The following is a 15,419-nucleotide window of genomic DNA, read 5'->3' as shown; positions in this document are numbered from 1 at the left end:
ATGCTATGCACGGAATTCCAGGAAGTGCATGCTGCTGCTGCAGAGCCAAGTTTACATATTTCTCATAGCAGAGCATTAAGTTTAATATTAAAATTCACCTTTTATATGATAACATCATAAGAATTCTGTTTCTACTACAAAGATAGGATGACATTTCATGATCCCTACAGAATGGACACATCCTGCTGTGCTGGATGCTATGGAACAACACAGAAAGCACATCTGCACCAAGGAGACTGTGGTTCTTCCAGTTTTAAGTAAAAACAGTGAGTAGATTTTTCATTACAGAATTTTGACTATTAATCTTCTTCCTAGCAAATACTACAAAAACCTGGTAGCATGCCCTGTTTTTAGGGAATTAACATATTTTCCCCTTAATACTGGCACCTGCACTTGCCAAGTACCACCCAAGTACCTGCCACCCCTGCTTCAATACAGTCACTCCAATAACTACTCTGAAGAAAATATACCTATTGCTACATCTCTTCTTGCAGCGTTTAGCTCAAGAAAAACACAACTCATGGATACAGAAAATGTTCAGGTAGGTTAGAAACACCCAAAGACGCTGAACCAACAAAATATGTTTATAGCTTACAGTGGAACTGGAAACCCCTCAGTCCCAGCCAGCTCTGTAAGTGGAATTACTTCCTCATCTACTTCTGCATCGATATGGTCACCCCTACCAGAACTAGGGCTCTTATAAAACTCACTCTTTATGTAACACTTGACTGTACATATACATCTGTAAGAAAAGGGGGGGAGGCTAGTATATTAATATTAGTATTTAGTATTTTTGTTCTGTGAAAAGAATTTTCTCTTGCAAGCCTCCACTGCCCTAATATTTAGGCATTCTCATTTTGGGGCTTCCTGCTTCCAGCAAAGGCATCTCATGAGCCACAGGAACTTTTTCCATTGCCTTCTTTTTCCAATTTCTCATTATAACAATGTGTGTTTCGAGAACCTCTCTGTCACTAAAATCCAGAGAGCCACCCAAGGCACCAGCCTGCTCTGCTGTGTTTCACAGTATCACACTGCTAACTCCTGCTCCAGTCTGATCCCCCCCTAGACAGTGCGTAATCCATTCTCCACAACAAAGGCACAGGATGCAGATGCTCACTGAGCTATAGCTTGAATTGGACTTTCCCAACCAGAATGAGTGACCCCTCAAATGCTATTGCTCCCTAAGTTTTGCTCCTGTGCCACCTGGAACATGGCCTCTGTGTGGGTAGCAGGACAAGCACACGCAGGCAGGGGTAGGGCAGGGCTCGGATGCTTTGTTATAGTCTTGCTGCAAAGCCCAAGTATAATAAAAGCTATCCCAAAATTTCCTAATTAGCCTTTAACACTCCAGAGCAATTTTACAAAGTTTCAGCATCCCCTGTTGCACCTGTTGGGTTGGTTTCGTACATTTACTGTAGAACAGGAGAAAGTCAGACACTGTCCTATTTCCCAAGCAGCTCTCTTGAAGTGGAAGGTCATCACTTCAGTGTTTTTGCAGAGACATAAATACCCCCTGTCAGTTCAGGAAACCCAAATCTGTCCAACCACCTCGCTCATTCATGCACTGATCCTGTGGGAAAGCAGCATCAGGCTCACACACACCAGGCACGGTGGCTGTTCAGTGCGCTGAATTTTCCCGAGTGTGTGAGGGACCCCTCACACCTGCAGAGACACTGCAATGAAACATGGTCATCACTGAATCCCAAGAACAGCCGAGCACCTCAGCTGTCCAGTGAAAGACAATGGAAAAAAGGTGAGGTCCAGGGGACACATCCAACACAATACATGTATTTTATGCCATGTCCAACGTAAAGAAAAATAAAGTGAGACAGTCCAACTTGAATACTCAAATAAGTCAATCTTACATTAAAATATAATCTGATGTTTAAATGTTCCAGATCAATCTGTGAATGAAGCAGGTATCAGGATTAGGGACCATTCCTGGGAGCAGCAGGAGTGGCAGGGTTCAGGCACCTGACTTTCTTTCTAGATACACAGATAATACAGAAAAGCATCTGTGTGCCATGGAGGGAGATAAGGACAAGTAGCATAAGTAATAACTGCTGGAAGAAAAAAGATACTAGCTTAAAATAGATTTTGGACCAAGTAATACATGTTTAATATCCCTTTGTAGTAGAGTTTGTATGTATTTTACTGATGATCTCATTAAAGATCAAGATTAGAAGACAGCCATCACTAAGGGCAATGGGACAAGGAAACACTTCATTAAGTGTAATCAGTAGACAGCGACTGAAAAAGCTTTAAAATCCAACAGAACTACTTGGAAATTCTAACTTGTGCCAAACACCTCAGAATGTGAAACAACTGCTCAGCATAGGAGATTTAGGTGATAAGGTGACACTCCCAAGCCAAATCCATGTAAAAATTAGGCTGCAATTTGGCACCTATCCAAGCTGCAAGCCAGGAAGAAAAGTCTGGGATAAAGTTGCAGCACCCTAAAAGCCCTTAGTCTCCAAAACAGCAGAGAAAGGAAAAACATCCCTTGACACTTCGGTACAAAGCAGTACACTTAGCTGAGCTGCAGGATTGTATACATGCACCTCAGCTTTACTTGGGATGACACAAAATGGGAGTCACATTTAGAAGAAAAGTACGAATAAACTATTGTATTGATGTTCATTTCAAACACTGAAGCTTGTTGTTTTCCAGAAGGGAAAGTGCCAATAGTTAACAGCTCATCTCTTAGTGGCTTGCTCATTTCAGCTCTGGAATAAAAGGTAAATATTACCTCAGATGCGCACCCTTTATTTAACCTGACCTCTAAGAGTGGTGAAATGTACTATTCACCATAAGGTAAAACAGACATTACAGTTAGGCAATAGCTGAGCACACGAGCAATTACAACAGGCAACTGAAGTCCACTTAGCTTTATTCCAGCCTGAATAGAAATCAGAAGTTAGAAAACAGCAGAGCTACAACAGGTCGGTCAGGACTTTGACTAAAAGGTCACACAAACAACGTGAAGGATCTGCAGGAGTGGGCAGGTGTCACGGAGATTAAGACCTTTAGCTACGTGTAAAATACTATTAAGCCCCCCCAAACGCGTACACAAGCTGACACCTCCAACATATGCAGTTCTCCCAAGGAAAGGCTCTACTGCTGCCATGCAGTACCAGGCTAAGCTGCAATCCTGTGCTTGTCTGGTGGTTCCTAAGACCAACATCAGGACAGCTCTCCCAGCAGCCCTGGTCCTGGACTCTTCCTGCCTGTTTCCAAACCTGGACCAATACACCACGTTGTTACAACTGATCACCAATAGTGCAGAACAAACTCCTGAAAGTGCCTGAAAATTTCATAATGTCCAAACAGCAGTAAAAAAAAAAAGAATTTTAGCTGCAGCAACACTTGATAAATATATACTTAATTCTGCCAGCCGCACAACGGACTCTTGAGAATCTGAAGGCTGTTCTTCCATGCCAGTGGATTCACATCAGTGACACAGACTGGTAGAGGCACCAGCCAGGGTACTGTGAGAGCTTTAGGAGCTCTCCCCTGGCGTGCAGTACCTCCAACACCAAGGGGCTGTTATGGGACTGGTGCAGGCAGGTGATTGTAGAACTGTGTGACTCAGGTGTTCACAAGAAACTGCAAATAGTGTATAAACAGCTGCATCCAGTCATTTACTGAGTAAACACGAGAAAATCATTTAGATACAGGCCTGACTGAGGTGCCAGTTCCAGTCCATGCAAGGAAATCCCCATTTATATCACTGCAATTAGCATGCAGTGACAGAAGCAGGATCATTCCTGATTCCTGATCCCAGGCCTTCTGCCGGTGTCCTCCCTGGCACCGCAGCACCTTGCACCTTCCCTCGCTCTTGCGTCACCTACACCAAGAAATGCAGCTGGGTTTGAATCCAGAACATTAACTGCCTGCTGTCCTCCAGACTGACTCCATGAGCAGTGCCACTGGCATAACTGAGAAGGATGGTGGCACAGCACGGCAGCAGGAGCCAAAGCAGGAGTGGGAGGTTGGGAATGATCCCAAAGGGGCTCCCATGGAACGCCCCTGTGTGAAAACGTCATCACCTTGGCCTGGGAACCAGCAACACCTGCAAACCACAGAGCCATGGCCCATCCAAACTGAAGCACTGGACAGAGACAGGGACAAGATGTGAAAAGAAGAACAGGCTAAAAGGTCCCCCAGAACCTGTGTTGCTGCCAGCTGACACCCCAGGGATGTGGAGCTGAGTGCGGAGCACTGTGGGTACAGAGCTCTCAGAGGTGCTTTGATTCCCTGTCCAGATACCAGGCTGGGTAATAACACTCCACCCACCTACAGTTCCCTTGGCATTTTGAGATGATCAGGATGTTCCCAGCTTCCTGACCTGAAAATTGTTGCGTACTATTTCTGGGCACTGTTTAAACAGATGTCGCATTCCAACCCAGATATTGCTTAATTTCAGAGCAGGCAGACATGATCCCTACAGTAAATTTAACTGGTTTTTTAATGCCTTAAAGTAAACCAGAGTTTGCACCTTTCTCAGACCACAACCACCCTGTGCCATGCTTCAGTACACAACTATGTGCCTAAATTATTATCCAGGTGGAAACAGCCTGCTGAGGTTCAGAGTCCATCTTCTCTTTACATTTATTCTAAATATATTACAGCCATGTTATTCCCAAACTTTTCAAATCACTGCAGTCCTGGTGGGTAACACTGAATATGATGAGAGCAGCTGTGAAGGACGCTCATGGGTACACCACGTGGTATGTGTGCCAGCAGTGGTTTGGTGGGAGACAGGAGAGGGGGACAGGGAACCCAGCCCTTGGGGACATGGCAGCTGGCTTTAACCTGCTGATCCCGACAGCCAAAGGCCAACGGCACCATGGAAAGTGGGATAAACCCACCTGGCAAAGCCAAATCCCAGGCTGTCAAGAGGGCATCCCCACCTCCACTGAGCACTCAGCAGCCACCCTGGTAGAACGAAAGTGAAAAATTAAGCACAAATTAAGCCAATTTTCCTGATATAGTACTTAAACCCTGCACTTGAGATGTGATGTGCCATCACTGCCAAGTCCTGGAAAACTGCTCCAGGAGCAGTCCAGACTGTCTGGCTCAGACAGCACCACGTTTCCCAGCACAAATACAACAGAGCTGCACACATCAACAGGAAAAATATAAGAGCAGAAAACACTGCTGCCTTCCCAGAGAGCTACAGGAAATCACACATCTCACCTGGAGAGAAAACTCTTCTGAACTGTACCTTTACCAAAGGCTTTAAAAGTGAAAAGGACCCCAAAAAATCAAAGAGGATTTCTGTTCACATAAGTATTATTAATTATTAAAAAAAACCCAAAAAACTAGCAGCAAAACACAGTTTTGTTAATTGAAACAAAGCACATTTAACTGCTGTTGACTAAAATGTTAAAGTATTAATTAGCCATCACAGATGTCTCTCTACATCTAAGGCTTATCAACTCCCAGATCTCATTCTCATGAATAAAGCTACAACAATACTTTTATGATATTCCTCTATCATTTGATGAAATGAATACTAAAATTTTTAGCTGGCAAGTTTCAGCAATTTTTCTTCTTACTAACTGAACTGCAATAAAACTCTTTTCATTTATATAAACTTTCAGAAATTCTGCCACTTGCCACTGTCACTGCTTCCTTCTTAAGCAAAATATTTTCAGCAGCATTTCCCAAGCATAACTAAAATCCCATTTTTCATTTGCTAATAATGGCAACTTACTATACTTTTGCAGTGGATCTCTGCAACGTGGCTATGATGTTTTTACTGATATTTTCTTAATCAAAAATACTGCACTGTAACCATGGAAAAAACCCTAACTGATGTGTGTGTAGGGGTGGTTTTCCTATTCCAAACCTCTAAGCGCAGGTAGAACAAACTACACAGGTGGGTTATTTCCTAAAAAACGATCTCCTGTTATTCCTTCCTACCGGAGTAAACAAACGCTGGCTTTTCCTCCGGGCAGCTTAATACAACAGTGTCAGATTACAGTTTCCCTGATGCCTTCCCTCTCAACTTTCATTTTACGACCCAATTACTGCCCACCGGGGTGTCAGTGCCACGCACTGAGCACAGGGAAGGATGAGGCACTACAGGAGGCTCCCAGTGTCGCACACACCCCTGGCTCTCCAGCCTGGGACACCACAGAACCAGGGAACACGCAGGCAGCCCCGGGAGCCAAACCAGAACTGAGATTTATGAATTATGTCCTCAGCTGCAACTTCCCAGATGAGGCAGTGGTGCTCCAAAATCATCACAGCTGAGGGAGAAATGTCTCCTTCCTCGCGCACATGGACAACCACAACTGGATCAGTTCTTAAACGGATTAAGCAAATTGCAAGACGTAAGCATCAATTATTCAAATTCTGAATTATTTCTCTTGCATTGCCTCTGCTTATTTAAACATAACAAAAACCACCCAGCACCTACGCCAAGATCTGATATACTCCTGAAACACAGTAACAGCCAAAAAAACTCTGGACAATGTCAGGGGAAAAGCAACCAGTTCAGCCTTATTCTGCTCACTACAGGAAAATGGCTTCCTACTGAGAGCTGCCCATTGTAATTGAAGGTGCGAGACACAGGAGGGCTGCAAACAGGAGGCTGCTCCTCGCTCTCGGTTATCAAAGCCTCCCTGTCTGTGATGGACAGAGCAAATATCTACTATTATTACCATAGCCACATTACCAACAGCCTCTGGAAAGACGGGAATCCATTCCTCCTTAGACACTGAACAGACCAAATATGGAAGAAGGAGTAGCCATGGCAGGAAGAAGGAGTTGATGCCCAAGATACTTAAGACAGACCTGAGCTGTGAGAGTATGTGGAAAATAGGAACAGACTCAATGTACAGAAGTGAAAGAACAGGTAGAAAGTGTAGAACAAAGTAAATGTGTTAGCACAGCTTCTATCCCATGTTCTGTAAGAAATTAAGGAGTTATTGAAAAAAACCTCTCAGAACAAAAATTAAACTATCTTCTTATGAAGTTTCATTGTAACTTCACAAGAAAGAATATTGAGACACAATGGAATGGGGTCAGATTCCCAATGCAATAGTCAGTAAGCACCACTAAGTTCTAAACATTCTGCACAATAATCTGCTTTGCGGAGTAACAGAAACCCCTGCCGTCTCCAATCCATGTAAGTGCAGCCTGTGGTACCCACACAGCACCCCCATAACAGTTCCAGAGCTGCAGCACGGGCAGGAGCACAGACCTCAGGACACTGCTGACATGGCCAGAGAAGCTCATGTCTCTGAACCCACATGTAAACGTGTGGCAGTTCATGCGCAGAGCTCTGCAACAGCAGAGGCCAACCTTCCCCTGCCCACTCCATGCACTTTCTGTCACGGCAGGAGAAGGGCACTGCTCCAAGAACAGTTTTCCAAAGAACTCTGGCTGAGACTCTTTGCTCAGAGCCCTCAAGCCACCTTCCTTACCTGAGTTACAGAGCCAGAACATAATGGAAGAAAGTAACAGACTCATATCAAGTTTGGGAAATGCTGCTCTTCAAAAGAGCGAAGAAACGTGTTTTATGAAGCAGCAGCAAAGTACATCGAGTACGTGCAGAGCTGCAGCACGCGGTGTGTAACACAAACACCTGCATACTTCTTGACAGCTGAGGAGTTAAAAGGTACAGAATTTCAAAAACCATGGCATTCCAAGATGAGAAACTGTAGATGTGAGGCCAGCTTGGTAAAGCCAGCAAGCAAAACGAAGGCAGGTTTACAGCAGGAGGATTGTTCCAAGGAAGGGGGGCTGGTGGCTCTCCAAAGCACAAACAGCTGCATTTTACTACTTGGAACCTGCACAGAGGTCCCCAAATTCTTCATTTGCTCAGCCTCATCCTTGGCATTGCTCCTGCCGGGGGGGGTGCCCAGAGCACACTGCAGCACTACGTGCTCCTGCAGAGCAAATGCGGCTGCCCCACAGCGCCCCTGAAACCCAAGGACTCCCAAAAAGCATTCCCAGAGGGAAGGGCACCTGGAGCTAGGACCTGCTCCTGCAGATCCTGGCAAGCAGGTGACAGAGGCTGGGGAAGCTCTGCTATGCTGTGCAGCACTGAGCAGAACAAAAGGAGTATAATTAGCTGGCAAATTGCTCATTAATGTTGTCTTGCTGCAGACACCACGAACTATTCAAACAGACCTCTTATTGTCTCCACTACCATTTCTTCCTCTCTCCTCTGCACTAATCTAATCCTACCTTTTCCTTCTGCTCAAAGAAATGTCCTACTTTCTCTGCTTCTTTTTCTCATCAACAGCAGTTCAGATTTTTGGATATATTCAGACTTTTGGATTCCACTATACATCTGTCATGACCAATTTTTCTGTGTAAGTGCTTTCTTGGCAGAAAGCAATTAATAAATACAACCCTCAGAAAAGCCAACTACTGTAAGACTAGAAGTGCTACAGTGTGCTAGGGGGATTTGTATTCCCCCTAAAGCTATTCCACTGCTTCTAATATATCCTGGAGAACTACAGCAACTGAGATCTGAAGGACTTGAAATGCAGAATACATGCAGCTCTTGCAAGTGTGCTGGAAGATAAGCAGCAGGATAGCTGGTTTTAACAGGAAGGTTAAAAATGGTCATCACCTTCTTTGGGAACACTTTCACCTCCTCTTGCTTCTTGAAGAAGGCAGCTGAGAAAGAAGAAAAGTGTTCAGACTGCAACTTCTGTGGGAATTGAACAGAGACAAAACTGAAGAAATCCATAATTTCTCTCTTAAAATCAGTCAAAAATGGAACTGCTGTTTTTAATAAACAGCTTGAAAAATAGAGGGATCAGTGGTGCATCACTTCCAGAGGCCTAACGTGTATAAATTCTGCACAGACACGCTGAGTAAGCAAAACCATGCACTTTGGAAATTTTCTAAGTACTGATTCTTCTCTCTGCAGCTCTTCCATGATTCTAGTCAAACTTACTGGCATTCTTCATACAAATTAGAATAATTCTCATGTCAAGAACTCTGCAGAAAAGAACTGCTCCTGAAGAACAATGAAATTTTAGTCATCCATCACACCCATCACACTGACGTAACATCCTTTATTACTGAGCACTATTCCTGAATTTGCTCTCCTTGATATGTACACTGCTTATTGCACAGCAGCACTAAAATAATATAAAATGACTCATGGCGAAATAAAAGTCCTCAGTTTTCCATTCAGCAGAGACACTAATTTCTGCCATTCCACCCTCTCCTTATCCACACCACGCACTGGGGCATCAGCCACTCCCAAAAGTTCAGAACAGCCTCAAACACCTGCAGTAATCCCCACTGTAACCTGAGTATGACACCCCAAGCTCACAGGACCGGAGACAGTTTGGAACCAAATGTTTATCTGACCCCTCATGAACCCCCAATAAAACCCTTAGGGGCACACCAACAACAGCTCACATTTATACAAGCTGTGATTCCCATGCCGGTGTGGTGGTTGTGTCCAGCTCATTAAGTGAGCTCCCTGTGTGCTGAGCTGAACGTGTGTCTGGGGAAGCTGAGGGTGCACATCTTTATCAGCAACAGTCCAGAAAACTGCAGTTTAAGTCAACCTCAGTAATAATGTAGGATTAGGCCTTCGTTTAAAAACGACATCCTAAAACTGCAGCAGTGCTGTGAAAACTCTGCTCTCCCCAACAGCATGCAAGTGCCCTATAAATTGCCAGGGATGACTGGGAGCAGCAGCCCCAGCCAGCACCTTTGCCAAGTGTCCAGCTCTGTTACATCAGGAGCATCACCACACTTTTCTGGATCATGATGCAGTGCTTTAGGTATGTGGGCTGAGGTTAAACAACAGAGAAGCGGTGGTAGGGAAATCAAAGTCATGAAAGGCTCTGCAGGCAGGGAAATGAGATTGCTGGAATGGAATCAGGGAAGGCATGCTGACATTTATTCAGCCTGAATTTTCTAAAGGTACTAAGTACGTTCTTTCAACTGGCTGATCCCAGCAGCACTTATACTCAAGAAGGCATTAGGCCTGGCAATATGTGACATCCTATTTTTGCTTTAATGATTTTCCTAATGTTATGGAAAAAAACAAGATCCACTCTAAGAATTCTAAAGGCCACTTTTCTGTGACACGAGACTGTGTTCTGCTGGGTAATAATCAGGATCTTGAGGGGAAACATGGCTGTGCCCTGACCAGAACAGTAAGGTACTTCATGCTTAGGCCACCGACATGCTAATTAGTGGACATTAACTAGTCCTAATATCTGAAAATTAATCATTGTTTACACCTAAACATGTTCAAGCTCTTTTTGTTTGCTGAGACCAAGAACCCTCACACCTGCTCAATCTTCAAGGTTAGAAACAACGCATTTGTTTGTAACAGAAAGGAGAGCCAAGATTACATTGACTATTTCATGTGGATCAGTCACTAATATTTGCCAGATTTTTTATGGTGGGTAATTTAAATTGCAGTCAGTTAAAAATCCAGTGGGTAACTGGTCATATGAACTCTCTGGGTGAAAAATAAAGAACACAGGAAAAAGTTTGAAAAGTTTGTTACACACATTTTTTTTTTTAAATCTGTTTGTATTCTGGAATTCTGCACAATGATTTGATTAGAGCCAAAACCAGAAAAGCCAGAACTCCAGGACTATCTGCTGCAAATGTCTGGTCAGAACTGCTAATCCCCATCAAATTCAGGAGCAGAACAAAAGGCAAGGAAGAGCTCTGTTCAGCTCCAAGCTCCCAGGAATCTTCTGCAGGAGCCTGCCTGTGCTGGGCAGGGAACACATGGTGCCAACTCCCACATCAGCTCCGTGGAGAATGGAGCCGGCACTGACAACTGGCGGCTCTGCATTCTTTCCTCCCTCCTCTTCCCGCATCTGTTTTGGCTGCACCTGGCACAAGGAACCCAAGTGATGTCAGCTGCCCAATCTGGCCCTCTGGAACTGCTGGAGACACAAACACTGCCCAGCACAGCCAGCTCGGCACCTGGGGGCACGAGGAACCATCCCACCTGCTTCAGCTGCCATCCCCTCCCGGGCCTTCCTGAGCAGTGGCAGGGAACTGTCAGGAAAAAACAGGCATGACTGAGACATTTCAAAGAGATCAGGTCCTTCAGTGGGATAAAGATGCATCAATTCAATGGGAAATGAAAGTATCTTACATTTTTATGTATAGGCTGGCAAAAGTTGGGCAGTTGGTTAATTGCACTGAATTCTTAGGATTTACAAGCTTAGACAGGGGGGGCAACCAAAGCCCCTACAGAAACCCTTCTCCCCCTCCTCTTTTTAATTTAACCTTAGTTGAGGGACAACAAAATATCCAAACCCCAACACAATGCAACATTAATTCCCTAAGAAAAAAACACTGCGAGGTTAACTGGGGGGATGGCAAGAGCAAGAGTAGACTGATTTCAGCTCTCTCACTAAATATTAAGCAGGTAAGGTTTGCTTCCTTTAAGACATTTGCATTAGGGCGCTGTTGCAAGGCCAAAAAGATATTAAAGAATGGTGACATCAGACCAAAACAAATCTATTAAAACCAGTTCCCACAGTGAAATGGTTCCTGGAAGGTTTTCCCTACTCAGCCACATTTGCAAACAACAAAAAAATTGTATTTCACTTGCTCAGTTAAGATCAGATATTTTTACACAGTAAATTAAAAACATGTAGTAGATCTCAAATAACATCACTACGAATTAAGTGATTTCTGAAAACCTCTTTTGCGTTCTTCATGTGTTACTAAACCCTTTCAGAAATTGCTGGTATCCTTACATCAGAGACGAGGCAACCGCTCAAAAAGGGAGATATCATTTATTTCATTATGCAATTTTTATGCACAGAGCTGACTCACAAAAGTATATTTAGGCCCTGGATAACATCCAAGCTAATAATTAATTATGTTTTAAACTACTTGATGTGCAATTCCTAATATTTCTCATTTTACCTGTTCTTTTTTAATGCTGTAGCTGTGACTGCACATCACTGACTGGTGAGCAAAAAGGGCAGAAACAAGGAGAGACACTGACTATTCGATGGACACACGGTAAGAGACAGAAGCAACCACAGAGTTGGCATCAGATTTGTTTTCTAAAATTCATGATCAGAAGATTAGTCTTTAAATAAAACATCTTCGAGTTGCTTGCTGAACAACAATCTCACAGTACTGTTCATCCTGGAATCAGGAGAAAATCTTCAACATACTTCCAAATGTAATTCAATAGAGTAAGCAAATATTCAGTACATAGCCAACTCACTGCCACAGAACCAGCAAAGCCTGTCTTTGCATAGGGGTATCAGCCCCAGGAACACCAGGAAAACGCAGATGGATTTGCAGGTTTTCCTTCCCTGATGGCTGCCATGCAAATAGAAGCAACCTTTTGGGAGCACAGACTGTTCTTCCAGATGCACAACCGTCCTGAGCACATTCCCTTCCTCTGGCAGCACTCCTGCACAACTCTCTTTCCCACACAGGCATGGTCAGACAAAGCTCAGTTTACAGCTCAGAGTGGTTTGGATCTTCCTTTCCCCTTTGTCCACAGGGATGAACGACAACACTCGAGACAAAGCTGACAGATACGTCAGGCCATGGACATCCAGAGCTGAAGCTCTCTCTTACTGAAGATAAAACTCTCACAACAAAGTTGTAAAAATTCTTCTCTAGAATCCATAAAATACAGCCTGGAAGTTGCTATTTCCAACCCAGGCTGAAAGGGAAGCTGCAGCTTTCCTCCAGAGCACCGACAGCTCTGGACTCACACCACAGAACACGGTGCAGTTTTTATTTTATTTGAACAACTCATCTCACTCCTTTGCCTTCAGCTCTGGAACTAGCTTCTTCCACACACCCTTTTAATTTTTTCATTCCTTTTGGAGACAAAAACCCTCCTGGTCATCATGCTGGTTTAATTAATTTATTTTTCTGTACATAACTGCTGACTTTTGGGAGCTCCCAATGCCTTTCCGGTAGATGAAAAGATGGGTAAAAGCATGGGACTTCAGATGAAGGGATGCAGTAATAAATTTTACAATGAGATTTAATCTGGAAACTAACTACACAGGGTAGATTTAGCTTTGGAATAGATGCTGAAATAGAAACTTCAGTTCACGTGCACAACTTCTGATCTGTTTATGTGTACAAAACATGCATATTCCCAAACTCATCATTACTTGACAGCTTTTCTCAAATAGAAAACCAGCTGAACAGCACAAAAAGCAATCAAGACTCTCTGTCTGGTTTCTTATCTGTAATTTTCTGTGGCTAGATCTGCACCAAGGCAGCTCTGGCTGGCACCTGCAGCATTAAACCCGTGTCAGCATTTCCATTATAAATTCTCCACTTTAGAGATTGCTGTGTACCCAAACTCACATACAGTTTTTCCATGCAGGAGCAAAGAGTTTATTCCTGCTATTTTAAAAAGTGATACTTTTTCCATCTCTGCTGCTCAAAGTTTCATCCTGGTTTCTTCACAGAGAAATACCAACAGATACAGTTTTCAGGGAGAAAAAGAAAAATGCTTGACACAAAATTCAGAACAGTTTCCCAGGGAGCTCTGGGAATGTGGAGGGATGAGGTAAAAAGACAGCACTGCCAATTCTTGACTCCCTGAAACCTTACTAAAATTACAGATGAGTTTCTTGATTCTGCAAGCTAATTTACACTACCTGCCATGAATTATTTGTCCTCTGCTCATAGGAGATGAAAAAAACCACCAAAATTTATTCAGGTCCTTGGTACTTCCCATCTTGAAAACCAGCTCCTGCTCTGCCTGGGTTTGAGCGTGCCCACCTGCCCCCTCCCCAACAGCCAGAATGGTTCAGAACAGATCTGCAAGTTGATGGACACTAGAATTAAGAAGACGGGCATGTGATTCCTCATTGAGGAGAGAAGAACTGATTTTGTCCTTAACAGAAAAGCTAAAGAGACCCAAGGGATGGAATTCATCATCCTCTATCTGCAGCTGTCAACAAAGTCCTTATCCGCAGAGAGCAGAGGCTCTCCAGATGGTGATCTGCACTCCTTGCAGAGCAAGTGGAGAGCCAGGAAATTCACAGCACTATTCATTTAAACCATTTAAACCTCCAGCTAAGGCCACATGAATTATTTTCTAGAAATGCCTGTTAGAATCCAGGCAGCAACCCCTGAAGTAGGACTGCAAGCTCAGATATGTGCAATCCAGAAGGAAAAGCCCTTGAGCTGCTTCAGTCCTGTGCAGCTCTGAGGAGAACGCAGCCCCTGGATGGTGCCCAGCACCTGCCACACACCTGCCTCCCAAGAATGTCAGAGCGCAGGTGAGCTGTACCAATCCAGCCGGCCTGGAAGGGACACACTGACAGAAGGAAGACCTGGAGTACTGCATACAGATTAGGGTTCTCAGTGAAAGAAAGATGTGCACCTGCTGGAGTGGGTCCAGAGGAGGCCATGGAGATGCCCCAAGGGCTGGAGCCCCTCTGCTCTGGAGCCAGGCTGGGAGAGCTGGGGGTGTTCAGCTGGAGAAGAGAAGGCTCCAGGGAGGCCTCAGAGCCCTTTCCAGTGCCTAAAGAGGGCCTACAAAAAGGTGGGAGAGCAACTTTTTACAGAGGCACACAGTGACAGGGCAAGGGGGGGATCGTTTTAAACTAAAAGGGGAGAGATTTAGATCAGATACTAGGCAGAAATTCTCTACTCAAGAGGGTGGTGAGACTGGCACAGGGTGCCCAGAGAAGCTGTGGCTGCCCCTGGATCCCTGGAAGTGTGCAAGGCCAGGCTGGACAGGGCTTGGAGCAGCCTGGGACAGTGGAAGGGGTGCCTGGCTGTGGCGGGGTGGTGGTTATACCCAGAGAAGCTGTGGCTGCCCCTGGATCCCTGGAAGTGTGCAAGGCCAGGCTGGACAGGGCTTGGAGCAGCCTGGGACAGTGGAAGGTGTCCCTGCCTGTGGCAGGATGAACTTTAAAGTCCCTTCCAACCCAAACCACCCTGATTCTGAGCAAGTCTCCAAAGACCAGTTTGTTTTCACGCCGCATGTCAGATCCTAATGGAGTAACTGCTGCTTCCAGTATCATTCACAGGGAAACAGGCCAGGCAGATAAGCAAAGCAGTTAGATACAAGTTCCTTAGGAATAGGATTTGTCCCATTTTTGTCTATTTATTCCTTGGACTTGGCAGACATTTAGATTTGGGGTTCAGGAACCATACGCGAACCCACACCAACTCAACTCCTAAAAGCGTACCGGCGGGGGACCAGCGTCTCTGGACATCAGGAGATGAATGATTTAAATGAAGAGCTGAACACTGCTGGTGACTGACCACGGGAGTGGCACAGGCAAGAAGGGCAACACTAGAGGAGAAAACCAAGATCCCTCCCTAAACTGCATTAACCACCAAATAACAGTTACCTCTGGTCATGGTGATTTGAAGGGGTGAAAATCCCTTTTTGTTTTATTGAATCAATGAAGATTCCCATCAGTTTTCCTTGTGCTGATCAGCAAAACACA

General features: G+C 44.5%; 1 protein-coding gene across 8 annotated transcripts in view; it reads right to left on the bottom strand.

The window, feature by feature from the left end:
• The window catches only part of NEDD4L (neural precursor cell expressed, developmentally down-regulated 4-like, E3 ubiquitin protein ligase), an 80,289-nt gene that overhangs the window by 26,828 nt on the left and 38,042 nt on the right, over positions 1 to 15,419 (bottom strand). The gene's annotated exons all lie outside the window — the stretch shown is intronic.

Source organism: Corvus brachyrhynchos, unplaced genomic scaffold (assembly GCF_000691975.1).
Source record: "Corvus brachyrhynchos isolate BGI_N302 unplaced genomic scaffold, ASM69197v1 scaffold297, whole genome shotgun sequence".
Taxonomy (NCBI): Eukaryota; Metazoa; Chordata; class Aves; order Passeriformes; family Corvidae; genus Corvus; species Corvus brachyrhynchos.
Note: the sequence above shows the minus strand (reverse complement) of the source record. Positions and strands in the feature narration are given on the sequence as shown.